Source organism: Protopterus annectens, chromosome 10.part0, assembly GCF_019279795.1.
Source record: "Protopterus annectens isolate FY-2018-M chromosome 10.part0, PAN1.0, whole genome shotgun sequence".
Classification (NCBI taxonomy): Eukaryota; Metazoa; Chordata; order Ceratodontiformes; family Protopteridae; genus Protopterus; species Protopterus annectens.
This window is the reverse complement of record NC_056744.1, coordinates 1,824,561,743-1,824,574,130: the sequence shown is the minus strand read 5'-3', so window position 1 is coordinate 1,824,574,130 and position 12,388 is coordinate 1,824,561,743. Positions and strand designations below refer to the sequence as shown.

At 40.5% G+C, this 12,388-nt stretch overlaps 1 protein-coding gene across 1 annotated transcript in view; it reads left to right on the top strand.

Moving 5' to 3' along the window:
* ITGAL (integrin subunit alpha L) overlaps positions 1-12,388 on the top strand; it is a 1,030,513-nt gene that overhangs the window by 743,180 nt on the left and 274,945 nt on the right. The gene's annotated exons all lie outside the window — the stretch shown is intronic.

Sequence of the window (12,388 nt, the reverse complement as noted above, 5' to 3'; positions counted from 1 at the left end):
TGGCATCATTCTTGGTGAGGGTAAGATGCTACTCAAGGTCAGGGTCATACTGGCCTGGGCTACATGCTCAGAGAGTTCCTCTATGTCTCTTTTCATGTAGTCCAGGGAGGTACGTCTCAGGTCATTCACACCAGCATGGACAATGACTGAGTCATATTTGTACTTGCCTTGGAGTGACCTGAGTGCTTGTGTTATGTGGCGGATCCTAGTGCCCAACAGGCTGCTCACCGTGACCCTCTCCTTGTTCAGCCTGGTGAGCAGGACGTCAGTGTGCCTGACGATAGAGTCACCTATTACAAGTGTATCAGGTGTGTTGTTTAGTCCTAAGGGCTGTGACTGTTCAGCACACTGGCTTTGTGAGATATGTGTTGCACGTGTTTTGTTTTGGGTTAGCGGTTGCTTGGGTGTCTGCTTTGGAGGTCTCTGCTGCTTAGGCACATCTTTATTTAGAGCCTCCGAGTATGTTTTTGTGTGATTATGTGTTTGGTTTGCTGTCATGGTAGGTCTATGTGAGACTGGAATTGTAGTGAGTGTGGTTTCCTTCTCCTCCTGACTGGTTATGCCAGTACTGAGTTGAGAGAGCTTAGCCTCCAATTTGGCTATATGGTTGCATCTCTCACATGTGTTGGAATTTGTTGGGAGGAGGAGAGGGTTGTCTGTGTACATGAGGCAGTTGTAACATTGCCTCAAGATTCCCAGATTCACCAGCTGGACCAGAGAGGAGATTGACAACTGACCTTTGGACATGCTAGAATAATATTGAGAATTCCTTTATAATTGAAAACAAGGGCCAGTGGGGAGTGAGGGTGTAGTGCTTTTAATTTTTAGTGCTGACTTATATAATTGCTTTAGTGAGCAAGTGTCAGGTAACTTAAGTGCAATGTGTTACAGGTAACTTAAATGCAAAAATGACAAACAGTAACTTTCTTTCAAGTGAAACAAGGAAATAGGTACAGTAAGCAATGCAGATATCACTAGTGATCCACAGAAGTGCTGAGAAGCTGCGTATTAGGTGGAATTAGCGTTCCAGGGAAATAACAAGCAAACAAACAACAAGCATATAAACAAAGCTAGATTCAGCAGGCCTGGATCTAGTCCATGCTACAGCAAACAAGGTGTACCAATTTCAGTAAGATACAGTTCAAATATTCAGGCACTATAAACCTTTAACCAGAAATTCCCAGCTCAGAAGGACTGAGTCCAGCCTCTTCTCCCACAAGAGTGCAGACCACGAACCTTCTTAATGTAAAATAACTGGCCTGAAGCCCAAGTGCTTAAACCAGAACTAATACACTTTAAGAATAACAGACATTGGGCTCTCAATCAGCAGTTACCAATTTAGAAGGATGAAAGCTACCTGTCCTGCCACCACAGTGCATGCCACAAACCTTCCTAATGTAAAACAACTGGTCTGAAGCCCAAGTGCTTAATCCAAAAGACTTAGAATGATAGCTACACTTTAATCAAGTTACTACCAAACAGTAATAGATACAATTGAATACTTTAGAGAATGCCTGGATTAGTGCTCAAGTTATACAAACAAAGCCAGATCCAGCAGACCCGAATCCAGTCTATGCCACAGCAAACAAGGCACACCAACTTCAGTAAGAAGCAGTTCAGATATGCATGCACTATAAGCCTTTAACCAGAAATTCCCAGCTCAGAAGGGCAGAGTCCAGCCTCTCTTCCCACAAGAGTGCAGACCACGAACCCTCTTAATGTAAAATAACTGGCCTGAAAGCCGAAGTGCTTAAACCAGAATTAATACACTTTTAGAATAACAGACACTGAGCCCTCAATCAGCAGTTCCCAACCTAGAAGGATGTAAGCTACCTGTTCTGCCACTACAGTGCAGACCACAAACCCTCTCAGTGCAAAACAACTGGTCCGAAGCCCAAGTGTTTAAACCAAAAGGCTTAGAATGAGTTACACCAAGCAGTAATAAATACAACTGAGTACTTTTAAGATGATGCAAAAGTAAAGTAAAGCAGGTAGAAACACAAGTACAGTAAAAGCAGATGATTTTTTTTCTGAACAAGTGCTGAGATCAAAGAAACAGATTTGAGTGCTGAAACTAGAAAACTGGCTAGTTATAAGGAAAAAAAACTAAGCTAGAAGGCTTCCCTCCAACACAGAAGGGCTTGGGGGCTCAGAAGCCTACAAATAGTCTATACCACTTAACAGGAAAGGCAGGAAACAAGCTTAATTTTTTTTTTCTGTTTCCCAGATGCACTCTTTGTACACAGTAGGAGTGCCTGAAATCAGAATATGATCTCACTGCACTCAGTTGAGTGAGCAAATGAGATGGGCCCAGAAGGAGTATCCAAACACAAATTTACAAGAGGGGCGGGCAGTTTCAAGGCCACTAACATTAACACCAAAACAAAAACAGGGAGGGTGGGTGGGACTAACTGAAGAGCAGAGTCAAAACTTCCAGTTCAGTCAATATTCCTGCAACACAGTTAAAATCAATTTAAATACTGTATTTTTGGAAAAAAAAAAAGTGCAGATAAGGGTACTTAAATTCTCTTATACGTCCAGTTGAATACAGCTAGTTCTTAGCCGGCCAAAGCTGAGGTTTTTAAGCAGAAAATATTTCACACTGTACCACTTAAATAGGCAAGTACAGGAAATCATAGAATGTGGCTACCCCCACACCTGTAATTACTAGCAAATAACAAAATTCAGCAAACACTGACTAACTTCCTACATGCATTAATAGATCCATATAATTACTAGGTAAGATTCAGATCATATATCTCCTTTCTACATGCATTAATAGATGCAATTACTGGATAAGTTTCAGATTGTATATCTTCTTCCTACACGATTTAGCAGATACACATAATTACTGGGTAAGATTCAGATCATATATCTCCTTCCTACATGCATTAATAGAGGCACATAATTACTGGGTAAGATTCAGATCATATATCTCCATCCTACATGCATTAAATCATTACCTCCAGTAAAGCTCTTTTGAGTGTGTGCCTTTAACTCTCAGTGTGTGTGGCTTCAGCCTTTATAAAATGAAGTTATCACCTTACGGTTTTAACAAATACGTATTGACAAGGTCATATATCAATACAGTTGTGTTTGCCATCATATATGGTTCAAGATAAAATATTATAATGCCTTGTGTGTAGCATACTTTTGCAATTATTAATGCAAATATAAACAGGCAATATTTGATGCCTAGAAGAGCAGTAAGAGGTAACTGCAGAAACACCTGTAGACGTCACTCGGATGTAATGAGTTTACTGGGTAAGATTCAGATCATATATCTCCTTCCTAGATGCATTAATAGATGCACATAATTACTGGGTAAGATTCAGATCATATATCTTCTTCCTACATGCATTTGTAGATACACATAATTACTGGGTAAGATTCAGATCGTATATTTCCTTCCTACATGCGTTAATAGATGCACATAATTACTGGGTAAGATTCAGATTGTATATCTCCTTCCTACATGCATTAATAGATATACATAATTACTGGGTAAGATTCAGATCGTATATCTCCTTCCTACATGCATTGGCAGATACACATAATTACTGGGTAAGATTCAGATCATATACCGCCTTCCTACATGCATTAATAGATACACATAATTACTGGATAAGATTCATATTGTATATCTCCTTCCTACACGCATTAATAGATACACATAATTACTGGATAAGATTCATATTGTATATCTTCTTCCTACACGCATTAATAGATACACATAATTACTGGGTAAGATTCTCATTGTATATCTCCTTCCTACATGCATTAATAGATGCACATAATTACTGGATAAGATTCATATTGTATATCTCCTTCCTACATGCATTAATAGATACACATAATTCCTGGATAAGATTCATATTGTATATCTCCTTCCTACACGCATTAATAGATACACATAATTACTGGGTAAGATTCTCATTGTATATATCCTTCCTACATGCATTAATAGAGGCACATAATTACTGGGTAAGATTCAGATCGTATATCTTCTTCCTACACGCATTGACAGATACACATAATTACTGGGTAAGATTCAGATTGTATACCTCCTTCCTACATGGATTAATAGAAACACATAATTACTGGGTAAGATTCAGATCATATATCTCCTTCCTACACGCATTGACAGATACACATATTTAGTGGGTAAGATTCAGATCGTATATCTCCTTCCTACATGCATTAATAGAGGCACATAATAAATGCAATTACTGGATAAGATTCAGATCGTATATCTTCTTCCAACACGCATTAGTAGATACACAAAATTACTGGGTAAGATTCAGATTGTATATTTCCTTCCTACATGCATTAATAGAGGCACATAATTACTGGGTAAGATTCAGATCATATATCTCCTTCCTACACGCATTAATAGATACACATAATTACTGGGTAAGATACAGATTGTATATCTACTTCCTACACGCATTGGCATATACACATAATTACTGGGTAAGATTCAGATCATATGTCTCCTTCCTACATGCATTAATAGAGGCACATAATTACTGGGTAAGATTCAGATCATATTTATCCTTCCTACATGCATTAATAGAGGCACATAATAAATGCAATTACTGGATAAGATTCAGATCGTATATCTTCTTCCAACACGCATTAGTAGATACACAAAATTACTGGGTAAGATTCAGATTGTATATTTCCTTCCTACATGCATTAATAGAAACACATAATTACTGGGTAAGATTCAGATCATATATCTCCTTCCTACATGCATTAATAGAGGCACATAATTACTGGGTAAGATTCAGATCGTATATCTCCTTCCTACACGCATTAATAGATGCACATAATTACTGGGTAAGATTCAGATCGTATATCTCCTTCCTACATGCATTAATAGATGCACATAATTACTGGGTAAGATTCAGATCGTATATCTCCTTCCTACACGCATTAATAGATGCACATAATTACTGGGTAAGATTCAGATCGTATATCTCCTTCCTACACGCATTAATAGATGCACATAATTACTGGGTAAGATTCAGATCGTATACCTCCTTCCTACATGCATTAATAGATGCACATAATTACTGGGTAAGATTCAGATCGTATATCTCCTTCCTACGCACATTGACAGATACACATAATTACTGGGTAAGATTCAGATCGTATATCTCCTTCCTACGCACATTGACAGATACACATAATTACTGGGTAAGATTCAGATCGTATATCTCCTTCCTACACGCATTAATAGATACACATAATTACTGGGTAAGATTCAGTTCATATATCTCCTTCCTACACGCATTAATAGATACACATAATTACTGGGTAAGATTCAGATCATATATCTCCTTCCTACATGCATTAATAGATGCACATATCTACTGGGTAAGATTCAGATCATATTTATCCTTCCTACACGCATTAATAGATACACATAATTACTGGGTAAGATTCAGATCGTATATCTCCTTCCTACATGCATTAATAGAGGCACATAATAGATGCAATTACTGGATAAGATTCAGATCGTATATCTTCTTCCTACATGCATTAGTAGATACACATAATTACTGGGTAAGATTCAGATTGTATATTTCCTTCCTACATGCATTAATAGAGACACATAATTACTGGGTAAGATTCAGATCGTATATCTCCTTCCTACACGCATTAATAGATGCACATAATTACTGGGTAAGATTCAGATTGTATATCTTTTCCTACATGCCTTAGTAGATACACATAATTACTGGGTAAGATTCAGATTGTATATATTTTCCTACATGCGTTAATAGATACACATAATTACTGGGTAAGATTCAGATCGTATATCTCCTTCCTACATGCATTAATAGATATACATAATTACTGGGTAAGATTCAGCTGCCTTGGACATTTTATTCTGAGCTGGTTTGGTGACTTTGCTCTAAACTGAAAACAGTTCTAGAGCAGTACATTGTCATTCAGTTAATTAGTGACCTTTCCAGGCCTAACAGCCCCATATTCACCATACTTTCTGAGATAGAGTCCCAGCTACCATTCCTCAGAGATGCATTAATGTTCAGATTTTACCAGATCAATGCATTACTTCACACAGGTTGTTTAAATACATGTATCCTCTATCAGCTCTTGTCACACTTTGGTCAGCCCAAGTAGCACAGAACCGTGACTAGACAAGAATAGAGATGTCACTCTGTACCGCAAGGACCATATGTGATACCTCCTGGTGTAAATTTATTTCTACCTGTCCAGTCATCAATTCTACCCTTAAATGTAGCCAAAGCAATACTTTGCTTGACCTGTAGTGATAACTTATTCCGTAGGTTGGGAACACACTGAATTAAGAACCTATCCCTCCAGCAGGTTTTGTTAGTTAATATAGATTTAGGTCCCCCCATCTGGATAGATAAAGGATTTAAGGCCTTTAATTTTCTTAGAAATCTTTGGGGCCTTTCCAGTTGAGTGAAATGCTTGGATTTGTAGATACCAAAGGAGGCGCCGCCCTGTATTTGATGATGGGTCTGATCAGGGAACAGCACAGGGGTACAGGGGTACTTTCTTATCACTCTTGTTAGGAACTTATCTCTGCAGGCCTTCACTGCAGATAGGCTCTGGCAAACTGGAATTATCCAGGTAATAAATGCAGACAAACAAACAAATTGGCTGACAAATGGTCTGTAATGGACTACTTGCAGCACCTTGCATCACTGAGAATCATCATCTGCACTCTGGAAGACTTCCTAGCCACAGTGGATGACTACTAAACATGGCCAGATTAGATTTCCTGAACTCACCACTAAAAAGACAGTACTAGTATTAAGCCCAATGCCTGCAAGAAATGTATTACCTGATAATGGTGTGTGGTTCATATCAGATAAATTCAAAATCTTTATGAAACCAAATGGCATTACACATTTTACGTCTCTACCTTACCATCTAGGCACAAGTGGGTCAGCCGAAAGATTTTATAAATATAAAAATATTAAATATAAGATCAATGATAATAAATTTTCTAGGATACAAAGCAGATAATTTCCCTTTGTCTTCACACAATGTCACACATGCAACCACTGACATTATGCCAACAGTGGTACTTGTGAACAGATATTTACTCTCTAGACTAGATTTAGTGAAGTTTGTTATACATATACAAGTGCATAGTGCACACTTTTAACAAATGGGAGACCATAAAGATGTTCTGTCTCATATGCCGTACAGAAAATACAAAACTGACAAATGGTAAACAGGTCAAAGTCTATCACGGGTTGCACCATTGTACAAGGAGAAGTAAACAGGTCAACGTCTATCAAGGGTGCACCATTGTGCAAGGAGAAGTAAACAGGTCAACGTCTATCAAGGGTGTACCATTGTACAAGGAGAAGTAAACAGGTCAACGTCTATCAAGGGTGCACCATTGTACAAGGAGAAGTAAACAGGTCAACGTCTATCAAGGGTTGCACCATTGTACAAGGAGAAGTAAACAGGTCAACGTCTATCAAGGGTGCACCATTGTACAAGGAGAAGTAAACAGGTCAACGTCTATCAAGGGTGCACCATTGTACAAGGAGAAGTAAACAGGTCAACGTCTATCAAGGGTGCACCATTGTACAAGGAGAAGTACACAGGTCAACGTCTATCAAGGGTGCACCATTGTACAAGGAGAAGTACACAGGTCAACGTCTATGCACCATTGTACAAGGAGAAGTAAACAGGTCAACGTCTATCAAGGGTGCACCATTGTACAAAGAGAAGTAAACAGGTCAACGTCTATCAAGGGTGCACCATTGTACAAGGAGAAGTAAACAGGTCAACGTCTATCAAGGGTGCACCATTGTACAAGGAGAAGTAAACAGGTCAACGTCTATCAAGGGTTGCACCATTGTACAAGGAGAAGTAAACAGGTCAACGTCTATCAAGGGTGCACCATTGTACAAGGAGAAGTAAACAGGTCAACGTCTATCAAGGGTGCACCATTGTACAAGGAGAAGTAAACAGGTCAACGTCTATCAAGGGTGCACCATTGTACAAGGAGAAGTAAACAGGTCAACGTCTATCAAGGGTGCACCATTGTACAAGGAGAAGTAAACAGGTCAACGTCTATGCACCATTGTACAAGGAGAAGTAAACAGGTCAACGTCTATCAAGGGTGCACCATTGTACAAGGAGAAGCAAACAGGTCAACATCTATCAAGGGTGCACCATTGCACAAGGAGAAGTAAACAGGTCAACATCTATCAAGGGTGCACCATTGTACAAGGAGAAGTAAACAGGTCAACGTCTATCAAGGGTGCACCATTGTACAAGGAGAAGTAAACAGGTCAACGTCTATCAAGGGTGCACCATTGTACAAGGAGAAGTAAACAGGTCAACGTCTATCAAGGGTTGCACCATTGTACAAGGAGAAGTACACAGGTCAACGTCTATCAAGGGTTGCACCATTGTACAAGGAGAAGTAAACAGGTCAACATCTATCAAGGGTGCACCATTGTACAAGGAGAAGTAAACAGGTCAATGTCTATCAAGGGTGCACCATTGTACAAGGAGAAGTAAACAGGTCAACGTCTATGCACCATTGTACAAGGAGAAGTAAACAGGTCAACGTCTATCAAGAGTGCACCATTGTACAAGGAGAAGTAAACAGGTGAACGTCTATCAAGGGTGCACCATTGTACAAGGAGAAGTAAACAGGTCAACGTCTATCAAGGGTTGCACCATTGTACAAGGAGAAGTAAACAGGTCAACATCTATCAAGGGTGCACCATTGTACAAGGAGAAGTAAGCAGGTCAATGTCTATGCACCATTGTACAAGGAGAAGTAAACAGGTCAATGTCTATGCACCATTGTACAAGGAGAAGTAAACAGGTCAACGTCTATCAAGGGTGCACCATTGTACAAGGAGAAGTAAACAGGTCAACGTCTATCAAGGGTGCACCATTGTACAAGGAGAAGTAAACAGGTCAACGTCTATCAAGGGTGCACCATTGTACAAGGAGAAGTAAACAGGTCAACGTCAATCAAGGGTGCACCATTGTACAAGGAGAAGTAAACAGGTCAATGTCTATCAAGGGTTGCACCATTGTACAAGGAGAAGTAAACAGGTCAACGTCTATCAAGGGTTGCACCATTGTACAAGGAGAAGTAAACAGGTCAACATCTATCAAGGGTGCACCATTGTACAAGGAGAAGTAAACAGGTCAATGTCTATGCACCATTGTACAAGGAGAAGTAAACAGGTCAACGTCTATCAAGGGTGCACCATTGTACAAGGAGAAGTAAACAGGTCAATGTCTATCAAGGGTGCACCATTGTACAAGGAGAAGTAAACAGGTCAACGTCTATCAAGGGTGCACCATTGTACAAGGAGAAGTAAACAGGTCAACGTCTATCAAGGGTGCACCATTGTACAAGGAGAAGTAAACAGGTCAACGTCTATCAAGGGTGCACCATTGTACAAGGAGAAGTAAACAGGTCAACATCTATCAAGGGTGCACCATTGTACAAGGAGAAGTAAACAGGTCAACGTCTATCAAGGGTGCACCATTGTACAAGGAGAAGTAAACAGGTCAACGTCTATCAAGGGTGCACCATTGTACAAGGAGAAGTAAACAGGTCAATGTCTATCAAGGGTGCACCATTGTACAAGGAGAAGTAAACAGGTCAATGTCTATCAAGGGTGCACCATTGTACAAGGAGAAGTAAACAGGTCAACGTCTATCAAGGGTGCACTATTGTACAAGGAGAAGTAAACAGGTCAACGTCTATCAAGGGTGCACCATTGTACAAGGAGAAGTAAACAGGTCAACGTCTATCAAGGGTGCACCATTGTACAAGGAGAAGTAAACAGGTCAATGTCTATCAAGGGTGCACCATTGTACAAGGAGAAGTAAACAGGTCAACGTCTATCAAGGGTGCACCATTGTACAAGGAGAAGTAAACAGGTCAACGTCTATCAAGGGTGCATCATTGTACAAGGAGAAGTAAACAGGTCAACGTCTATCAAGGGTGCACCATTGTACAAGGAGAAGTCGGGCAACCTTGTAAGAAATGCTCAGTTGCTGGATACTGTAAAGTTTCTAAGAACAACCTAAAGAGCAAGAAAATACCGTGAAAATGATGAGTGCTTGTCAACCAGCTGTTAAATGATAGCTAGTAACCTCTGAACTTAAGTGACGGGTGTAGCCACAACTCTAGGAAACAGATGCATGGAGTCTTACACAGAGCAAGATAGATGACCAACTGCATTTTTGTATGGAAAAGGATTACCACAGCCATACCGCAAGATGGATGAACATCCGGACCATCATGAAAGAAGAATGGCTAACTTTGTTCCACAACATGGAACAACCGGGATGCTGAAACCACAATGTTCATAGCTCAAAACAGCTCAAAAAACCATGCAAGGTACTTTTTCTACTTCAGCAGGACTACAGAGATGCTATCTTAGGTTCATGAAAGGACCTCCCCCCTAAGCTACATTTATAAAGGAAAGAATACAATCATAATTAAGACAATTACAGGGTAGTACTGAAATGAATATTAAAGAGTACTAGTATTAAGTACTCCTAACCCAACCACTGGGGATGCACAAGCCAGTGCATTTCTTTGTGCCGGTCCCAAGCCTGGATAAATGGGGAGGGTTGCATCAGGAAGGGCAACCGTCGTAAAATTTTGCCAAATCATACATGCAGACAACAGTACAGATACACATACTGGATTGGTCGAGGCCTGGGTTAACAATGACCGCCACCACTACTGTTGGCCAACAGGGTGCTGGCAGAAATTGGGCTACTGTTGGCCGAAGGAGGAGAAGAGGGGTAAGGCATGCAAGGCAGGTAAAGGCTAGGACTGTGATAGTGAGGGTCAGAACTTTGAATGTTGACAGTATGACTGGTATAGGGAGAGAACTAGCTGATATGATGGACTGAATTAAGGTTGGTATATTGTGTGTGCAAGAGACCAGATGGAAGGGGAGCAAGACTAGGTGTATCGGAGGTGGTTTCAAATTGTTTTATCATGGTGTGGATGGGACGAGAAATGGTGTAGGCATTATCCTGAAGGAACAGTATGCTAAGAGTGTTTTGGAGGTGAAAAGAGTGTTGGATAGAGTGATGTTTATGAAGCTGGAAATTGATGGTGTAATGATGAATGTTGTTAGTGCATATGCCCCACAAGTTGGGTGCGCGATGGATGAGAAAGAAAAATTTTGGAGTGAGTTGGATGAAGTGGTGATGACTGTACCCAAGGGTGAGAGACTGGTGATTGGAGCAGATTTCAATGGGCATGTTGGTGAAGGGAACAGAGGGGATGAGGAAGTGATGGGTAGGTATGGTGTTAAACAAAGGAATGCAGAAGGTCAGATGGCAGTGGATTTTGTGAAAAGGGTGGACATGGCTGTGGTGAATACATATTTTAACAAGAGGGAGGAGCATAGGGTGACATACAAGAGTGCAGGAAGATGCACACAGGTGGATTATATCTTATGTAGAAGGGCCAGTCTGAAGGAGATTGGAGTCTGTAAAGTGGTGGCAGGGGAAAGTGTAGTTAGGCAGCACAGGATGGTGGTTTGTAGGATGACACTGGTGATCAAGAAGAGGAGGAGGAGTGTGAGGGCAGCACCAAGGATCAAATGGTGGAAACTGAAAAAAGGGTAATTGTGAGGTGATGTTCAGGAAAGAGTTAAGACAGGCACTGGGTGGCAGTGAAGAGTTACCGAATAGCTGGGTAACTACAGCAGAGCTAGTAAGAGAGATGGCTAGAAAGGTGCTTGGTGTGACATCTGGAAAGAGGAAGGAGGACAAGGAGACCTGGTGGTGGAATGAAGAAGAACAGGACAGTATACAGAGAAAGAAGTTGGCGAAGACGTGGGATTGTCAGAGAGATGAAGAAAGTAGACAAGAGTATAAGGAGATGAGGTGCATGGCAAAGAGAGAGGTGGCAAAGGCTAAGGATAAGGCATATGAAGAGTTGTATAAAAGGCTGGACACTAAGGAGGGAGAAAAGGACCTGTACCAATTGGCTAGACAGAGGGACTGAGCTAGTAAAGATGTGCAGCAGGTAAGGGTGATAAAGGATATTGAGAGAAATGTACTCACAAGCGAGGAGAGTGTGTTGAGCAGATGGAAAGAGTACTTTGAGGGGCTGATGAATGAAGAGAATGAGAGGGAGAGAAGCTTGGATGATGTAGGGATAGTGAATCATGAAGTGCAGAGGATTAGCAAGGAGGAAGTAAGGATAGCTATGAAGAGGATGAAGAATGGAAAGGCTGTTGGTCCAGATTACATACCTGTGGAAGCATGGAGGTGTTTAGGTGAAATGGCAGTGGAGCTTTTAACTAGATTGTTTAATGAAATCTTGGAAAGTGAGAGGATGCTGAGGAATGGAGAAAAAGTG